The 18,156-nt window shown below is 41.0% G+C and overlaps 1 protein-coding gene across 3 annotated transcripts in view; it reads left to right on the top strand.

Moving 5' to 3' along the window:
* Positions 1–18,156, top strand: part of FHIP1A (FHF complex subunit HOOK interacting protein 1A) — a 250,330-nt gene that overhangs the window by 42,953 nt on the left and 189,221 nt on the right. Inside the window, exon 1 of one of the 3 annotated variants that reach the window (XM_086704109.1) lies at positions 780–1,648. The exons of the other annotated variants lie outside the window; for them this stretch is intronic. The gene's annotated coding sequence lies outside the window, so the exon portion shown is untranslated. Of the gene's footprint in view, positions 1–779; positions 1,649–18,156 lie in introns of those variants that run through there. 3 annotated transcript variants of the gene reach the window in all.

Genomic DNA, 18,156 nt, shown 5'->3' with positions numbered 1-18,156 from the left:
TTTTTTTGGATAGTAGAGATGGTATTACTAGGTATCAAAGCTTTCAGGTATAATGCAGTGCCCTTTTGATTTTGTGGTAGGAAGGTAGTGATGAACTACGGCCTTTTAATTATCACTAGGTTAAATAAAAAGTTGACTCTCGAAGGGCTGTGATAGGGCATCTATATGCCTCTTGATTCAGGCGTATCATCTTGGAGGCTCACCGGGAAGCACTGGTATTGTTGGTGTGGAAGACTGGCAGCCACTTTTTGTACTGTTTGGGCCAATAACTTTGCTGCTGTAGGTAACTTGGGGTCTGCGTGTGTGATACAGGACCAGGTATGCCAAAATGTAGGCATTTCTCACTGCATAGACTGTAAAATAACTCTTTTGCAGAACTAAAAAGGCTACTAAGTTTGTTATTCTTCCCACCCTCAAACCCCCAGCAAATTTCCATTTTCCTAAGTCTTGACAGCTGTGTTTAAAACATTCAACACACCTAACAATTACAGTCCAGTGGAGAAAATGGGGCAAATCAGACCTCAGAAATCTCCAGCAGAGGTGGTTGTAGAACACAAACCCCAGAAATGCGCTGATGCTTCCTAAAGAGAATTTTTGAAATCACGGAGGAGTGATGTTTGACCATAAATGTTGCATTACAACTACCTGAAAGATTAGAATCAAAGAGGTTGCGTTAGGAATTTCTTTTTATGTTTATTTTTGAGAGAGAGAGAGAGAGAGAGAGCGCGCACGCGCGCGCGCGGGGGGAAGGGCAGAGAGAGAGAGGGAGACACAGAATCTGAAGCAGGCTCCAGGCTCTGAGCTGTCAGCACAGAGCCCAATGCGGGCTCAAACCCATGAACTGTGAGACCATGACCTGAGCCGAAGTTGGAAGCTTAACCAACTGAGCCACCCAGGTGCTCCAGAAATATTTATAAACACATCCTTTAGCTTTTGTTTGTGTGTAAAAATGGAAAATCTTAGTAGGGTTTATTTTTCTTGTTCGCTTGTGTGGATTTCCCTTCACTCCAATAGCAATTCCTGGTGGCTCACGGTGGCAAAACAAAAATCATTCTTCCCTGTGGTTTGGGACACAGCCACCCAGCCTCATTGGGAGTTCAAATCCCAGTCAATTCACTGCCTCCCCTGCTTTGCCTTCCTAAACTCCAGTTTGTATAGATGATTACTTGACTCTGAAGCAGCTCAGTTTAACAATTCCAAATTTACAGTGGCTTCCCCGTACCCAGTAAAATTAATTTTACACACCCAACTCCTGTTTTTCTTCACACATTGGTATACCCACTGGTTTGAGAATTCACAGTAAATATAATTAAAGCCGTTGAAGCCAAAGAATATAAGGATGTTTCCTCTGTGATTAGCCCATCTTCAGCGTCACTGTAATAATAGCGCTTTGTCTAAGATCCCTGAAAACCCTGCCAGTGCTTCACAGCCTTTGTAAACTGAGATCTCCACCGCTGTCACCAAAGGCAGGCAGGGTATCCCCCAGGAGGGATCAGCTCCTCTTGCCTTTTACTGTTTGCTGATTGGATTCTCTATGGGATAGTAAAGCTGGATTAGGAGTCTGCAGCGGACATCACATGCTTTTCTACGGGAATGATGCAGGAACTGGAGTGGATTTCATTACTGTCTTGAGAGGTGGCACCCCCAGGTCTGTTCTCTTACTTTGGGCAGGGCTGACTCAGGGAGAAGCCACTTCTTCCTCCCGTGCTTGGTGTGTTTTCTGAAAGCCTTCCCATCAGTAGTCCTGATGTCGGTCATTGGGACCACATGTCAGTCTTTGTTATTACACAGAATACAGTGCTACGTCTAAAGGCAAAGAAGCAGAAGGCTGAGTTTACTTTACTGTTAATTAATTGGTTATTAATTGGTTATTTCATTTATGTTTAACAAATAGGTGTCAGAAGTCTGCTGTGTTGAGAGAGCTGCTAACCTCTGGAGAGGTCTATAAAATACATGTAAAATGCAGTTCCTATTGAAAGTAGCCAGGAGTAGAGGGTAGAAGTGTTGAGCGCTAGGGAACGCATCCAGCTGGCCGCAGAAAGGTACAGAGCATCGTGTGGTACAGAGGGTAAATGCTGTGGCATTCTGGGGGGGAGAGTTGGTCCTTAAACCTCTCAGAAGAGGAAGTGAAGGCAAAGGAGTCCTGGTGGAGAGCTGCTTTCCGTATACTGACCCTTGACTCCTTAAGGGACTTGGCCTTTTAGGAAATATATCCTGAACCTCAATAGTAGTTAGGTATAGTATCCTTAAAATAGATAAATAAACACTTTTCATCTGATGATAAAAGGAATATATATATATTTTATAGAGCAGAAGACTTGGAAAACATGTACACAAAAGAAAAATTCCCTAGGATCAATTCCTCCAGAAATAAACCATGTTAACATTGTGGAAAATGCCCTTTTTTTTTCTTTCTTTGTAAATTACTTTAATTATGTTTACTTTGGATTCTCAGATCAGAGGGTGTGCACATTCCATAAAGAGTAATATGAGTTGGATTCATACAAGATCACTGTAATTGGTTGTTGTGATGGTAATTTTGACCTTGTCTGCCTTTTATTTTGTAGTTACTTTGAAAATTTTTGTAAACCTTGAAAGAAGCCCAAGTCCTTTTAGAGTTGAACAGCCTGGGGGTTAGGGAGTACCAACCATCTGCATAGACAAGAATCCATGTATAACTTTTGACTTTTCAAAAACTTAACTGCTAATAGCCTTGTTGACTGGAAGCCTTCCTAGTAGCAGTCAGTAAACACATATTTTGTATGTTATATGTATTATATAATGTAGTCTTTTTTAATTAATTTTTTTAAATGTTTATATATTTTTGAGAGAGAGAGAGAGAGAGAGAGAGAGTGAGTGAGGGAGGGGCAGAGAGAGGGAGACGCAGAATCTGAAGCAGGCTCCAGGCTCTGAGCTGTCAGCACAGAGCCCAACACGGGGCTCGAACTCACAAATTGCAAGATCATGACCTGAGCTGAAGTCGGATGCTTAGCTGACTGAGCCACCCAGGTGCCCCCCATTATATAATGTAGTCTTAAAGTAAGCTAGAAATAAGAAAATATTAAGAAAATCATGAGAGAAAATACATTTATAGTACTGTAAAAAAGTCTGTATAAGTGGATTCATGCAGTTCAAAACCATGTTCAAGGGACAACTATTTGTTGAAGTAAATGATCATGTTTTTATTTTTATTCTTTTGGAAATGATCTTGTTTAATTTTATTTTTTTATTTTTATTTTTTAACGTTTATTTATTTTTGAGACAGAGAGAGACAGAGCATGAACGGGGGAGGGTCAGAGAGAGGGAGACACAGAATCTGAAACAGGCTCCAGGCTCTGAGCAGTCAGCACAGAGCCCGACGCGGGGCTTGAACCCATGGACCGCGAGATCGTGACCTGAGCCGAAGTCGGACGCTTAACCGACTGAGCCACCCAGGCGCCCCGGAAATGATCTTGTTTTAAAGAGAATATTTTCAATGGATAGCCTCTTGGGAATGATAGGAGATAGAGATTTTTTTAATAAAGAGAATTATGGTTATGTAATTTTATATCAATAAATCTCTAATATCTTTACAGTCTTATAGTGTTTAATTTTTTTGTACTTTTGACAGTGTATTTTTTCCAGAAATTATATGTATTATGAAGAAGGTTACTTATACTTTTTATCATTTATGGAAAATCTTTGTGGGCAAAGTTAGTAAGAAGAGAAAAATATTAAATGTCAGGCAGCTTAACTTTTTGATATGTACAAAGCTATAGGTGAATTTAAGACCTTGACTTCTGACAGGTGCATTTGGAACAAGAGATTGCCTGGATATAATGGCCTTCTGCATTTAGGAAAGAGTCTGGCTTTTGAAGTATGTTTTCTGATCAGCTGGTATTATTTTTGTCCATTCTGTTCCAGACCAGCAAAGCTAACAGTGGATTCTGTGTTTTAGAAGAACCTTGCAAATTTTCCATGTTTTGGAAGTTGTTACTGACCATAAAACTACAAAGTAGAATTTATTCCTTTTTTCCCACCTGTCACCTGTTTGCCTTTTGACTGATGGGAGAAATCTTAACCTTTTTGGAAATGGTGGCTCCTTGCTATGGTTTTTAAAAAGGAATTGTTTTTAGTATAATGCCTAGCTACCCTAGCTCTAGAATGTTTTTGTTTTAAAAAAAAACCCCAAAACTCCTGTGTATCTCTGAGACCTTTAGTTTGGGGAGGTGTGGAGGGGGGGGGGGTAACATACATTTAGGGGCCAGATAGGTAGTATAATGAGATATAAGGTTTTAAGGGGGGAATAGTGAGGACTGTGACAGACTGGAGCATGCTTACCTCTCCAAAAGTAATAAATAAACAAAAGTGATGTATATATGACAGCAAAACAAAGTTCAAATTTGGCCTGAAGCCTACCAGTTTATGCCAGTTATCCCTGTAGTAATAACAACAGTAGAGTACTAATATCATAACAAAAATATCTGACATCTACTCTGTGCCAGGCACATGTATTATCTCATTCTGTCTTCACAATAAAGGTAAATGCTATTATTATCCCCATTTTGGAGATAAAACTGAGACTTAGAGAGGTTTTTGCCCACGTCACAGAGGTGGTAAGGAGCAGAGTCAAAGCCACTTTTGCCTGGCTCTGGATCTTGAGCTTTGTGAGGCTTTGATTTTAAGCCACAGAACTTTGGCTATATTGAGTGGGAAGGAAATTGTCAGTGGTTGAGCTACTCAGAGTTAAGCTACCGGCTTGCTTTGTGGTCTTAGAGGAAGCTGCCAGGCCCGGGAGAAGGGGCAGTGTTTGTTCTTGGTCCTAGAAGAGGAAGAAAGCAGGATCATGTCTGCTGCCGTGTGCACAGACTCTAGAAAGTCTTTACTAGGTGCCTGGGGACTTGATTACCTTGCTAGGGAATAAAGTAATAGTGGAGGCGGAGGAGATGGGGGTGGGGTTGGAATGTGTGCAGCATATAGGAGTGGAAAATCATACGAAATGGAAGTTTGGTAGGAGCTTGTAATGTAGGTTTTGGCAGATGTGAGTAAGATCCCCTGGGATATTTGCACCGTTGGCTTAAATGTGTATGAGGGAACATCTAGAGCTGTAGGCTAAAGAACTAAAACGTATGGGGTCTGAGATTTAATCCAGGGCTTCCTGTTACAGTACACTTGAAAACGAAAGGAGGCTTTTGCCTGGAGATGGGGGGCAGTGAGGATGGGGTGGGGCGGGGCCGGGGTGTGTGTAGGGGTGGGGACAGACTCCTTTGCACTGGTCTCTTGTTTGGTTATCTCACTAGGCCCCCACTCAAGCCTCAGAGTGGCTTTTCTGGGACACAGCAGATCTGAGTCAGGATCACTGGCATTTCCCGTGATATTTAGTCGAAAGAGAGTAATAAAGAAAGTCTCTTGACAAACCTTTGGTTGCTGAATTAAGGAGCACAATCAAAATATTCGGCTGTGAACGTAGCACCTTTAAACAAACAAGCCCCTGACTCTGCACATTGTAGCTCTCAAAGCCTCTCTAAGTGACTCTAACTCAAGGAAATGAAAAGTAAAGCCAAGCGATTTTTAACTGGCAGCATGTGAACATGCAAACACAGCAGCCTCTGTGAGAGGCCTGTCTGCATAAACTCACAGAGCCCTAAAGAGAATTTAAAAATTACACACACACACACACACACACACACACACACACACACACACACGAAGGGACTGTATCTTGACTTTTTCCCCTGAAAAATAGGAATATACCACAAAAATATGTAAGAAAGTAGGATTGATTAATGGAGTTTGCTTTCTGCCGTGTGAAGACTTTTAAATAGATACTGAAGCAGGAAGAAGCAAACTTAGTTGCAAGAAACCTAATCCTGCTAGAAGGGGGGGCGGGGCAGCAAGGGTGGGAGCAAAAATAGGTCCTGAGTGGGTCTAGGGAAACCCTTCTGTTGAATCACCTCCCTGGTTTAAAATGATTGTTTTCCTAGAAGCAACAAGAAAAACTGGTCCAGTTTGTTTTTAGAGTTGGAAGAAAATACTCACATAAGCAGCTCTTGTCTTTGCAGTGTTTCCATCTGGAATATCATCTAAGAGTTTGGCCAGATCTCCAGTGATTTATGTTTAGTAAACAAGATTATCTTCTGCTTCCTATTGTGCAAGAGCAAATGGTTTGGGGTTTAGTTGCTGCTTTTCAGCCTCTTTTAATTGCTTGTTCAAGGTAATACTGCGTTAATCTCCATTATTTATCTCCAGTGTCAGGTTTAAGACCGTAGTTTCTGAAGCAAGAAACCAGAACAGTGGTTGAAGCTAGAATGGCTTAAGTATGGAGGCCCTTGTTGTGGAGCTGCCAAAACGATATAACCTTTTCTTAAGGTTGGTGGTGGTGGTATGAAGGTGAAGGCAGTGTCACATTCAGTTTTTGTGTTTTTTGGTTTTCTATTGTAGGACAGATGCTCTGTGTTTTCTTGGCAAATGAAATGAAGGGAATCTCAAGTCAACTATTTTGAATGCTTAGGATTTTTCATGTTTTAAGAATTTACTTTTTCCCCTGCTTTGGAAAACCATTTTTTTTATTAAAAAATATTTTTTTAACGGTTATTTATTTTTGAGAGATAGAGACAGAGCACGAGTGAGGAAGGGGCAGAGAGAGAGGGAGACACTGAATCTGAAACAGGCTTCAGGTTCCCAGCTGTCAGTGTAGAGCCCAATGTGGGGCTCAAACTCAGAATAGGGAGATCAGGATCTGAGCTGAAGTTGGACGCTCAACCGACTGAGCTATCCAGGCGCCCCTATGGGAAACCATTTTTTTTTTAATTGAAATTGTGTATGCCTAGCAGTAGATGGCATTTCTTTCTGATGTGTGAAGATACGTTCTTGTGCAAATAAGAATACTGACACAGTGTTTTCAAATGTGTATGAAGACTTTAATGTATTAAATTGAAATTAAATAGTTTTTGTAGATCTTCCAGTTATTAGGTTGAAATGTTTGTGTGAGAGAGCCTTTAAAATTTTGTTTTTAATGTTTATTTTTAAGAGAGAGAGAAAGACAGAGTGCGAGCTGGGGAGGGGCAGAGAGGGAGGGAGACAGAATCTGAAGCAGGCTTCAGCCTCCGAGCTGTCAGCACAGAGCCCGACGCGGGGCTGGAACCCACAAACCGTGAGATCATGACCTGAGCCGCAGTTGGATGCTTAACCTCATAAGCCACCCAGGCGCCCTGAGGTGTGAGCATTTTAGCAAAGAAGTGACCATTTTATTCTGCAAGACAGAAAAAGAAAACATTCAGTGCATAAAGTTTAGGAATATTGTGCATTTCACATTGGCTGCTGATAAAAAATAGTTACATCTAGTTAGTAAGTATTCTGCTATAGCACTCTCTCCCAACACCTCCTCCTAAATCTTGAATTGAAGGTCTCTCCCTAAACTGGTATCTTGATATTCTGAGTTTCCTATCTTTCACACAGTGCAAACCAAGCAAAGTATACAATGTATAGATAGAGGTCGTTCTGTCTTTCAGATTTTATCAGCTATTTTGAATCTAATTCTTAAAACTGTTCATGATGCCTTGGCAGCAAGCCATGTGGTTGTCATTTTATCTCATTAGAGTTAAATCTAGTCCTGTCAAGAGCAGGTTTACTAGTCTTTTTTAATTGTCTGCTTAAAATTTCTCGGTTCCAAAATCAGCTGAAGAATTTAAGATGGTCGTAATATGGACCGAGGTCAAGTACAAGTTCTGAGCAGATCGGAAGTTCACTGTAGGGGGGAAATGCAGAGAGGAATGACTTCAGGCTGTCATGGAGGAGTGGCAGGTTGCTGAACATTTGTGTCCAAAAGAATGGAACAGGGCTTAAATTGTGTAGTTGTATGAAAATGTATATGTTTATTTGACTAGTATAAACAGTTTTTTATGGGTGCATTTTTGCCTTTAAATGTGCCACCTGATCTTCTGGGGAACCAGATGCTAAGTATCAGAGGATTAGAAGCTTGACCATAAATGTGAAGATGAGGTGGAATCTGGAGCGGACAAAGAGAGAGGGATGTGCAGTGAGCTAAACATATTGATAAGGGGCAGGGAAAACTGGTTAGAGAGGGAGCTTGCTCAGGGGCAACAGCAGCAGAATCTACGGTATGACAGAGAGAGGAGAAAGGGCTACAGAAAAGGTGAGGTGAAGAGGCTGGCGGTGAGTGCTTTGTTTCCTGAGAAGACATTTGTTGCTGACTGGAATAAAGTATACCTGCGCCTGTGGGAATTGGGGAGGGCTGGCTTTCCGAGCGGTGGTCAGGCTTACTCTGTTGATGCTGCCCAGGAGAGTCTGAGGTGTGGTGGGTGTGGCACCCATTCTTCCCATTGTGTGGGGGACAAGAAAAATGGAAAAAGATGTGGGGGACTGTATTAATTTCCAGGACTATGTTTGGAGCCACATGAGTTTGTGTGACCTTGAAGGCAATGGAAAGCATGAGCAGTTGGGACTATATAATCAACTGGGTAGTCTAGTTGGCTCAAGGTAGAATAGCCTGATAGGAAAAAAGAGATCTCTTTTTCTTGAAATGTTTCTCACCTGGAGGACTTTGGGAATGGGATTTCTTTGTAACGTATGAGGGTAGGGCTGACCATGAAGAACTTTGGATATATGTCATCAGAATTTTCTCTTGGTTCCTCCAGTTCTCTTCCTGGGGTATACCGTGGATTCACATTGTTTCCTGACAGCCCCAATTTGCTGAACATATATTACATATTCTGGATCTTTCTTGATTTTCTTTTTACCTACCAAAACTCTCTGGTGTTTCTGGTCTCTCCAGATAACTGGAGCTAACTTGGTAAAAAACATTCATTCTCCTGTGTAGGGATAATGTTTGCATTCAAAAGAAAGATTCACAGTGTGTGGACTCAAAGAAATGGTGGCATTTTGGGCATGCCTTTGGGTAAATATTAAGATGGTGATAGTCATTATATGCATATTTCACTCATGGGAATTAAACTAATGCACTTGGCCAAAAGAAAAAAAAAAGGTCGAGAAATGATGATTGAATTATGATGAGTATAGATCCTAGAGTGAACATGAGATGAGAGATAGGAGCCTGCTGTGTTAGGGAGATTTCATTTCCTCTCAGAGAGACCAATTGGGTTTAACCACATGGCCTGTAAAATGCAGGCCAAGTACTTCATCTGGTGTTTACCTGAAGAGGTAATAGTCTTTTCTAGAGAGCAGGAAAAACTGGTTCTCTTGGAGTTAGGATTGTACAGCATAGTATTGTATTTATGAGGAATTTCAGGGAATTTTCAAGGGTAGTTTCAGTTGTTTGTAATTGCTGCCTTGAGTTTGACTTTGGACTCTAACCTAATTCTGTGTGCAATTAGATATAACTTTATAGTATTGGTTGGCTGAGGGTAGGTCTTTCAGGGCCCCTGTGAGCTCCTTTAGATTTGGGACTATGTAATATTCATCACTGAATATTAGGTACTCAGGAGACATTTTTCTTGAATGAAATAATGAATTTGCAATACCTCTGCTTGGTGCTGTCTCTCCTCACCACCCCCATTCTGCAATGGTCCCTAGAACTGATACGAATGGGACATTCTAGCTGCTTTGGTTTAGGATAGATGAGTTTTACTGAGTGGTTTAGATTTTCTGTTGGAATTGGATTGATCTTTGAGATAATCCCTTTTTCCTGCTTCTGGGAGCTGCCCTAGCCAAAGAAGGTAACCAAAGGGATTGTTTGAAAATAGGACGATGGTATGTGTTTGAAGATGCTCTTACTGTCTTTGTTTTGAATCCTGAACCCATATCTTCCATTCCATAACAGGGCATTCTGGTCATTATAGACAGCTTTGGCATCCCAGGAATGGATGGTTCTTCACTTAGAAAGTTCCATTTCCTCATTTGCGCCTCCAAGGTGACTCTAAACACTGGAATTATGGATGACTTACGTTAAAGCATAATAAAAGAGATGTTGTCCACCTCCCCCATACCACCACACCCCCATCCACCTGTGCTCCGTTCTGTCTTTTCAGCTGTGGTCCACCTGTGGACTGCAGTGATGATCCCAGTACTTTGTGCATAACTTGCCTGGTAGCTTACAAATATGCATCATAAAGAAAAGTTTGGCCAGTTTCGTAGATGGCTTTGTTGATAATGATCCTGAGTATGTGGCATCTTGCTCTATGTCTCAGAATATCACCACGGTCCTTATTGAAAAGACCGTCGTTTCTGTAAGGTGTCTGCTTGATGGGGCAAGTTTAAGTAAAGGTAATTACTACTGGAGGTTTTTTTTTTTTTTTTTAAGGTTTGATTGATTTCTTTTTTTTATTTTTTTTTATTTTATTTAAATATTTTTTTTAACGTTTATTTATTTTTGAGACAGAAAGAGAGCATGAACAGGGGAGGGGCAGAGAGATAGGGAGACACAGAATCTGAAACAGGCTCCAGGCTCTGAGCTGTCAGCACAGAGCCCGACGTGGGGCTCGACCTCACGGACCGCGAGATCATGACCTGAGCCGAAGTCGGACGCTCAACCGACCAAGCCACCCAGGCGCCCAATTGATTGATTTCTTTATTTTGAGAGATACAGAGTGAGTACGGGAGGGGCAGAGAGAGAGGGAGACCAAGAATCGCAAGCAGGCTCCGCGCTGGCAGTGCAGAGCCTAACACAGGGCTCACAAAACTGCGAGATCATGACCTGAGCCAAAACCAAGAGTTGGACGCTCAACCGACAATTGAGCCACTCAGATGCCCCTGGAGTTTGTTTTTTTATATCCCGTTTACAGAAATTCATTTGCTGCCCTCAGTGAGTTTAGAAGCTCCTGTGTGTGACATCCAGACCTTCTTACCAGACACAAATGTGATCTGACTGCTAACCACTCATTCTGATGCTATTTTTAGCCGTTTGTCAGCCCTCTGGGCCAGTTTAGTATTTTTATTTTTATAATGGGGCGGTCAGCCTTTGGCTGTTGTATTTAATAGATTTATAGAAATGGAGGGACTCTTAAAGGTAGTCAAGTCCAGAGTTCTTTAAACTTTTCTTTGCCTCGAAAGGACAGTACAAGCACTAATAAATGTAATTTATGCCACTGTGTAAATTGGAGAACAACTGAACATTAAGTTCAGAGAGGCACTGAAACGAGAGGCCAAAAGCCTCTTTTATCTCTCTTCTCCCTTCCACCCCAACCCTTGAGGTATACAGATACACCATCTGGGGCTCTGTGGAGCTTAATTTGAAAACCACAGCTCTGGAGGTAATGGGTGTTTTGCTAAGTCTTAAATATTCCTAGCACCAATTTGCTGTTTATTGCTTCCTGAGGGTACAGTTTTAAAACAGAACTGCTCAGAGTTCTTCCTCTGTAGGAAGTAGTGTGAATTACTTACAGACACTCACCAGTCATGAAGAAGCTTATTGTATGTTGTTTAGCCCAACCAACGTGCACGTTAGGTACAGGTAAGAATCTGACTTGAGTGATGGAGTGATACTGGTTTCTCTGTTTGATGGCAAGTATGGCATATGGCTGAAACTATGAATGTGCTTAGGAAGTTGGGATGCCCTATGTGGGATAGACTCTAATTGTGATAGTGGGGTCACAAAAGTGGGGTCCCGTGGACTAGAAGCAGCCACAGCCCCTGTAACTTGCTAGAATGCCAATTCTTGGCCTCTTTCATGGGTCTGCTGAATCACAAACTTTGAAGATGAAGCCTAGTGGTTGGTATTTCACAAGCTTTCTGGGTGATTCTGCTGTCAGAGCAGTAGTAGTCTGGGGGTTAGCATGGGATAGCTACCCCTGTCCCCTTGCCTTCTATATATAGAGTTTTTCTTGCTCTGTTGTGGACATTTGATGTTATCTCTATCTTCTAGGAAGTCCTCAGCAACTTTGTCTTCAAGACAGGTTTTTAAAAAAATTTTTTTTAAACATTTTATTTATTTTTGAGACAGAGAGAGACAGAGCATGAACAGGGGAGGGTAAGAGAGAGAGAGAGGGAGACACAGAATCTGAAACAGGTTCTAGGCTCTGAGCTGTCAGCACAGAGCCCAATGCGGGGCTTGAACTCACGGAGTGAGAGATCATGACCTGAGCCAAAGTCGGACGCTTAACCGACTGAGCCACCCAGGCGCGCCCCAACTTTATCTTCAAAACAAATAGCCTAGCTCTGACCTCCAATTAGATTACCACCCCTTGGTAACTTTGATGTGGAAATTCTGAAGCCGCGACTAGATGTGTCTGAAGACTAGGTGTTTCAGGTGTTAGTAGGGAGCCTGGTTGTTTATGAGAGGAAGTGATCTTCTGCTGGAGCAGTCAGGGCCTCATTCTTCTGGATGCTGCTGAGGCCACTCAGGCATTTCAGCTTCGTGTCTCCAGGGAGGGTCTGCTGGAGGATTCCCAATGCAGCACTTACATGACCACAATCATCTTAGCTGTCTCAGCATTGCAAACCTGTTCCTCTTCTCTTGTGTCTCCCTGATTAACTAGGCAGTCATTCAACAGCCTGTAGCTAGGGATTCTGAATGTAAGTAAGATCCAAGAATCACCCCTGAGATCAGAAAAATAAGATTTGCTTGTATGTATGAATATGATTTTTTTTTGTGGATAGAGGGTCTGTAGTTTTCATCAGATTTTGGAAAGTATCTCTGTCCCCCTGATACCTCCCCCAAACTGATTAACTATTGCTTTAGCTGCTTTGGGATAATAGTTGTAAGAAGTCTTCACTAGATTTGCAGTCATCTGAGGTGGAAGAGCTTTCGGGGGGATTGGCAATCCTAGTTTAGCCTGCCTTGTGGTCTCCTCAAGTGTTTGTACGTATGTTAAGTAAAGCAAGACTGGTTCTTTACTTCTAGAATCATGATTTTCTGTTTCTGAGCAGGAGGGAGGATGCACACTTGTTGCTATCAATGGCTAATTCAGTAGTTTCAGGAGTAGTTTCTTTAAAAAGTACAATCCTCTGAGGTATATAGAACAGGAAGATATTATTCCTGTTTACAGTTGATGACCCTGAGGTTTAGAGAAAAACGTGAAATTGTCGCTAGGTTTATCTGTCCCCATGGTCTGAATGCATAGGACACTCCCACTGGCTCAGGCTCTGGTTACTTCTTTTTTTGTTTTATTTTGTTAAAAAGATTTTTTTTTTTCATTTTGTTTTAGAGAGAGAGAGAAAACACAGGGGAGAGGGGCAGAAAGAGAGAGGGGGTGGGGGAGAGAATCCCCAGTAAGCTCCATGCTCAGCACGGAGCCCAACGGGGGCTCCATCCCATGATCCTGGGATCATGACCAGAGCTGAAACAGTCAGAAACTCAACCGACTGAGCCACCAAGGTGCCCCTATGGCTACTTCTGAATACTCTTGGATGATGCCTAGACTAGTATTGAAAGTCCATTGTGGATAAAAGTCTGATTGTTTAACTGCACCTAAAATTGTTATTCTTTCTTTTTTTAATGTTTATTTTTGAGAGAGAGAGAGAGACAGAGCATGAGCAGGGGAGGAGCAGAGAGAGAGAGGGAGACACAGAATCTGAAGCAGGCTCCAGGCTCCAAGCTGTCAGGACAGAGCCCGATGTGGGGTTCAAACTCACAGACCACGAGATCATGACCTGAGCTGAAGTCAGACACTCAACCAACTGAGCCACCCAGGCGCCCCTAAAATTGTTATTCTTTAAAGGAAATGGATCCTGTGAAAATTGTGGATTTCTTTTTTGCGGTTCCTTATATTTAAACAAAAATTTTATAGATCTCATCTCCCCACTTCACAGTCAAATGTAAGCTGGCCCCAACCCCTCTTCTTTTCTCCTTCATAAAGATCATAGAAAACCCCCCTGATCATATTTTTTTTTAGCGTGTTGCGTCAGGAGAGGGCAAGTCATTGGCAGCTGGTAGCATCGCCTCCTTTTCATTAGATTGTTCTTTGGGTTTCAAAGACTAGTGCCCTTGTAACTTATATTACACAGCCTTAAAATTGCACATAAAAGTTTGCTATGGAAGAGTAGCAAATGTAAGATAAATTGAGAAGGTTAAGGGGAAAACTGTGCTAAGAGCCTCTCATAAGTGAATTCTCATCTTAAAAGCACAGCGATTTCTCCAAGTGACAAATTAACTTGAGATTGTGCTTTGCATTTTTAAGTAATGTGTGGTAGGGTAATTCCATTTGTGTTTAAGCTAGAGGTCAGTGCCTCCTGTACTCCACTTGCACTTTTTGCTTAATGTAGTAAAGGAAGCTGTATATGTGGACATTTAATTTACTTTTATTTTGCAAATGCATTGTATCTGTGATTCAGTCAGTGATGAGATTCTGTGTGTTAAGGAAGGCTGGCATATAAAAGGTGTCTGTGCTGAGGGCTTAGGGCCAGAGCATTTTCCAAAAGGAGTATTTGTGCTTTGAAAACTTCTTATAAAGATTCTTGTTCTGACTTGAATTACTTTTTCACTTCAGTAGGGTCACCGAAAAGGATCAAGATGTCAGTAAATTCAGGTCCATGGCATTGGGTGGGTAGAAAAGGCATTAGTAAGTGGGGTGGTGGTTCTTTCTGTCAGTGTCATAATTGATTATGAAAATTTAAGTAGGTGACTCCCTATTTCTACCAGGAATATGCATACTGATGTCATTTAGACTTTCACTTTGAGCAAGTGACTCCATATTTCTATCACAAATATGCATATTAATGTCATTTAGACTTTTTTTGTCATTTAATTTCTGTATTTTAGGGCTTATATATCTGTGATTTGTTGAACAGTAGTGAGAATACAGAGAAGAGGGTTCCTGCCTAGCATTCTTTTTTTTTTTTAATTTTTTTTTTTTTAACGTTTATTTATTTTTGAGACAGAGACAGAGCATGAACGGGGGAGGGGCAGAGAGAGGGAGACACAGAATCGGAAGCAGGCTCCAGGCTCTGAGCTGTCAGCCCAGAGCCTGACGCGGGGCTCGAACTCACCGACCGCGAGATCGTGACCCGGGCTGAAGTCGGACGCTTAACCGACTGAGCCACCCAGGCGCCCCCCCCCCCCGCCTTTTTTTTTTTTAAATATAATTTATTGTCACGTTAGCTAGCATTCAGTGTATATGGCTTCAGGAGTAGATTCCCGTGATACATTGTCCTGCTTAGCATTCTTACAATCTGTCTGGTGAGACCTGACTGGTCATAGAAAGCTCTTAATTCTTCTAGTCACTGATGTCAGTATTAGGTGTTTAGACTGGGTAATTAATAATATCCTTGCCGTCTGCATCTTTCTATTGAGGTCTTCATTTTCCTTCTTTGGTCTTTGGCCACATTGCATTTTTGCTCCAGGATTTTAATTTATGGGGCAGAGACAGTGGGTATGATGTTAGCTAATTGTGCCTGATGTGGACCTCACTTTTCAAAGTCAGAGCACAATACTGAAGATCATATTTTTTACTTGAATGAGATGCCTTATTTTGATCTCAGGGGAATCAATGGGTACACATGCAATGGAGATTAAGAGAGATGAGGGGCAGGTGGTAAGTTCAGGAGCTCCAGGGCCATGTTCCAATTAGTCCCCTAACCCGTGGTGGTGGACTTTATATTTCTAGGAAGAAGCAGAATAGATTGAAATACTTGAGGCTAGGAGGGAGCCTGAGGCAAAGCAGGCATCTAGATTTCCCTGAATTTCCTTTTACCTCAGATTCTTGTAAGGAAAAAAGCAAACAAACCCAAAACCAGTACTCTGAATCTGTGCTTCCTACAATGGAGCCTCCTATTACAGAATCTGTTTGCATCTAAATAAAGAAAGTAAATGAGTTTCAACACTATGCCAGTCACCTGACCCAGAAGCCATATATAGCTTGGTGGGTATTTTGAGGTTGTGTATTCACCTGTCTGGACAGTTAAGGATTCTGGACATATGTGGGGTTAGGAAATACTTGTGTGATTTTTAAAGGCTTATTGTTTATTGTGAAACATACTATGTTTATATTAGAGTCCAGTGACGTAGTTTCTGACTTCACAAGAGCTTTGCCTTAGTAACATATACTGTATGATTTCGCTCCTGTGGAATTTAAGAAACAAATGAGCAAAGGAAAGAAAGAGACAAACCAAGAAACAGACTCTTAACTATAGAGGACAAACTGATGGTTACCAGAGCAGAGGTGGGTGAGGGGATAAGTTAAATAGGTGACAGGGATTAAGGAGGGCACTTGTGATGAGCACTGGGTATTGTATGGAAGTGTTGAATCACTATAATTGTACACCTGAAACTAATATTACAGTATACCTTAATAATGGAAATAAGATTGAAAAAAAAACCTTTGCCTTAATAATTAAAACAAGCCTTTTCCTTACCATTTGGCTTTTAATATATGTTTGAGGTCATGATCTTTTTGGTATTGTTTTAATAGAAATAAAATTTACATAATATGAATGCTGTGAATATATTTTGTCAAGAGAATTTAAGAGAGGTTAATTGACTCAACACTTGGTTCATTTATTTGAATTCACTGGCTGATAGGCCAGGCTGATATAAAGCCAGGTCTTTGCCTTCAAGGAGATCATAGCCTCCTAGGGGTATAAAAACATAAACAAATATTAATAGAGGCGTGTACAAGGTGCCCTGTGGCTGCAAAGAATGTTTACTGTGCTTTGCTTTTTGTGCCTGAAAATGGTGGAACCTTTTCCTCTTGCTCTATTTTTTGTAGCGACTTGTCTTACTTTGTTGTCTTCGTGTTTTCTGTTAGGGATTTCATATTAAAGTTAGAGTTTTGTCAGCTGTTTCATGCTTCTGAACATTTCTTGCTTCTAAGATTCAAAGAAAGAAATGCGCGTGGTGATGCCCGATGCTGGTCTGTTTGTAAGAATTGTAAAGCATGAACTTGCTATATAACTTGCTACAAAAGTTGATAGAAAAAAGATATTTTTGAATGTTGGAGTGTAAACTGAGATTCTGCCAAACTTATTTTTCCTGCAAGACTGCTGGCCAGTATACTCCTGACCTGTTTGCTTACTTAAGCCAGTCCTATATTATATATATTTTTGCCTTTATTGTATGTTTCAGCCACATCTCCTCCCCAAACCCCAGGCCAAAAAAGAGTCTACTTCCTGTCTTCTTTGCTTTGAAGTTTCCTGAAACTTTAGATCCCTTGTTCTTTTTTTTTTTTTTAAACACTAAAATCTTTTGCATGTTTGCAAATGGTAATAGCAGTGCCTTTTCCTTTCATACTGGTAAATGAGGGATTAAGTGGACAGTACTTACAAAGAGCTCCAGAATTCTTAGAGAAAGGAATAAATAAGATGAAGGAGTATTATGCAAGATGAATAAATTATTTTCTTATATTAAGCTGAGTTTTATTAAGTTAGTGAATTTTTCTCAATGCTAATCTCTCTTTTTTAATTTAATACTCTGGTTTCTCTTTTTATACTTAATGCTTTTTAGACTTCCTCACTTCCCTTTTCTAAGGCATTTCTGAACTGGCACAATTGCCATTTTTTCCCTTAATTTTATAAAGTATGGTATCTTTTAAATGTTACTTTAAAAAATTCTTTCATGCCTCTTCCTTGGCCCATATGTAAAAATTGACTTGAATAGACTTCGCTGTAATAATCTTACTTTATTAAAATCTTGCAACATGTTGGTAAAGTTGTGCTAGCTTATAGGTTTCATAGCTAACTTTTAAACCGTAACCAGGCTTGTATTTTACCTTTCTCCCTGTGAATTGCTTAAAGGGCAGACTTATCTGGTTACACTTTCCAGTTTCACAGAAAGGCCCTTTTCCGCCTTTTGCTATCTTGACAGCTGAGAAAATCAAGGGAACAATCAACAGCCTGGTTTAAGAGGGCGCACACGTGTCCCTTGCACTGGCATTTGCTTCCTCTCTGGTGTGAAAGCTTGTACTTGTGGTGATGAAGTGACGTTGTACAAAAACATGAAGGACAGGTGTTGTCTCTGGCCTTGACCAAGGTGAGAATTTGAGATGAGAGATTTGGGCTCCATGGAGGAGGTGATTTGGAACTTGACCAGTGGGTCGGTTTTGTTACCTATCATTGAAGCTGGAGACTAAGTGAAGGAGATATAATTTCACAACTCATAATATAGCTCTAAAATCTTTTTCCTTTTGCTTGATGTATTTTAAGCAGTTGAATACATTTTCCATAAATTTTACTGCCTTCTATTTATCTTTGAATAGAAGCCAATGAGAGAAATATTTAGGAGGTTATGAGCGACAATAGCATGAACTGTTAGAAAAGTCCTTTTGTGGC

This window comes from Puma concolor, chromosome B1 (genome assembly GCF_028749965.1).
Source record: "Puma concolor isolate L17-30 chromosome B1, mPumCon1.1.hap2, whole genome shotgun sequence".
Classification (NCBI taxonomy): domain Eukaryota; kingdom Metazoa; phylum Chordata; class Mammalia; order Carnivora; family Felidae; genus Puma; species Puma concolor.
Note: the sequence above shows the minus strand (reverse complement) of the source record. Positions and strands in the feature narration are given on the sequence as shown.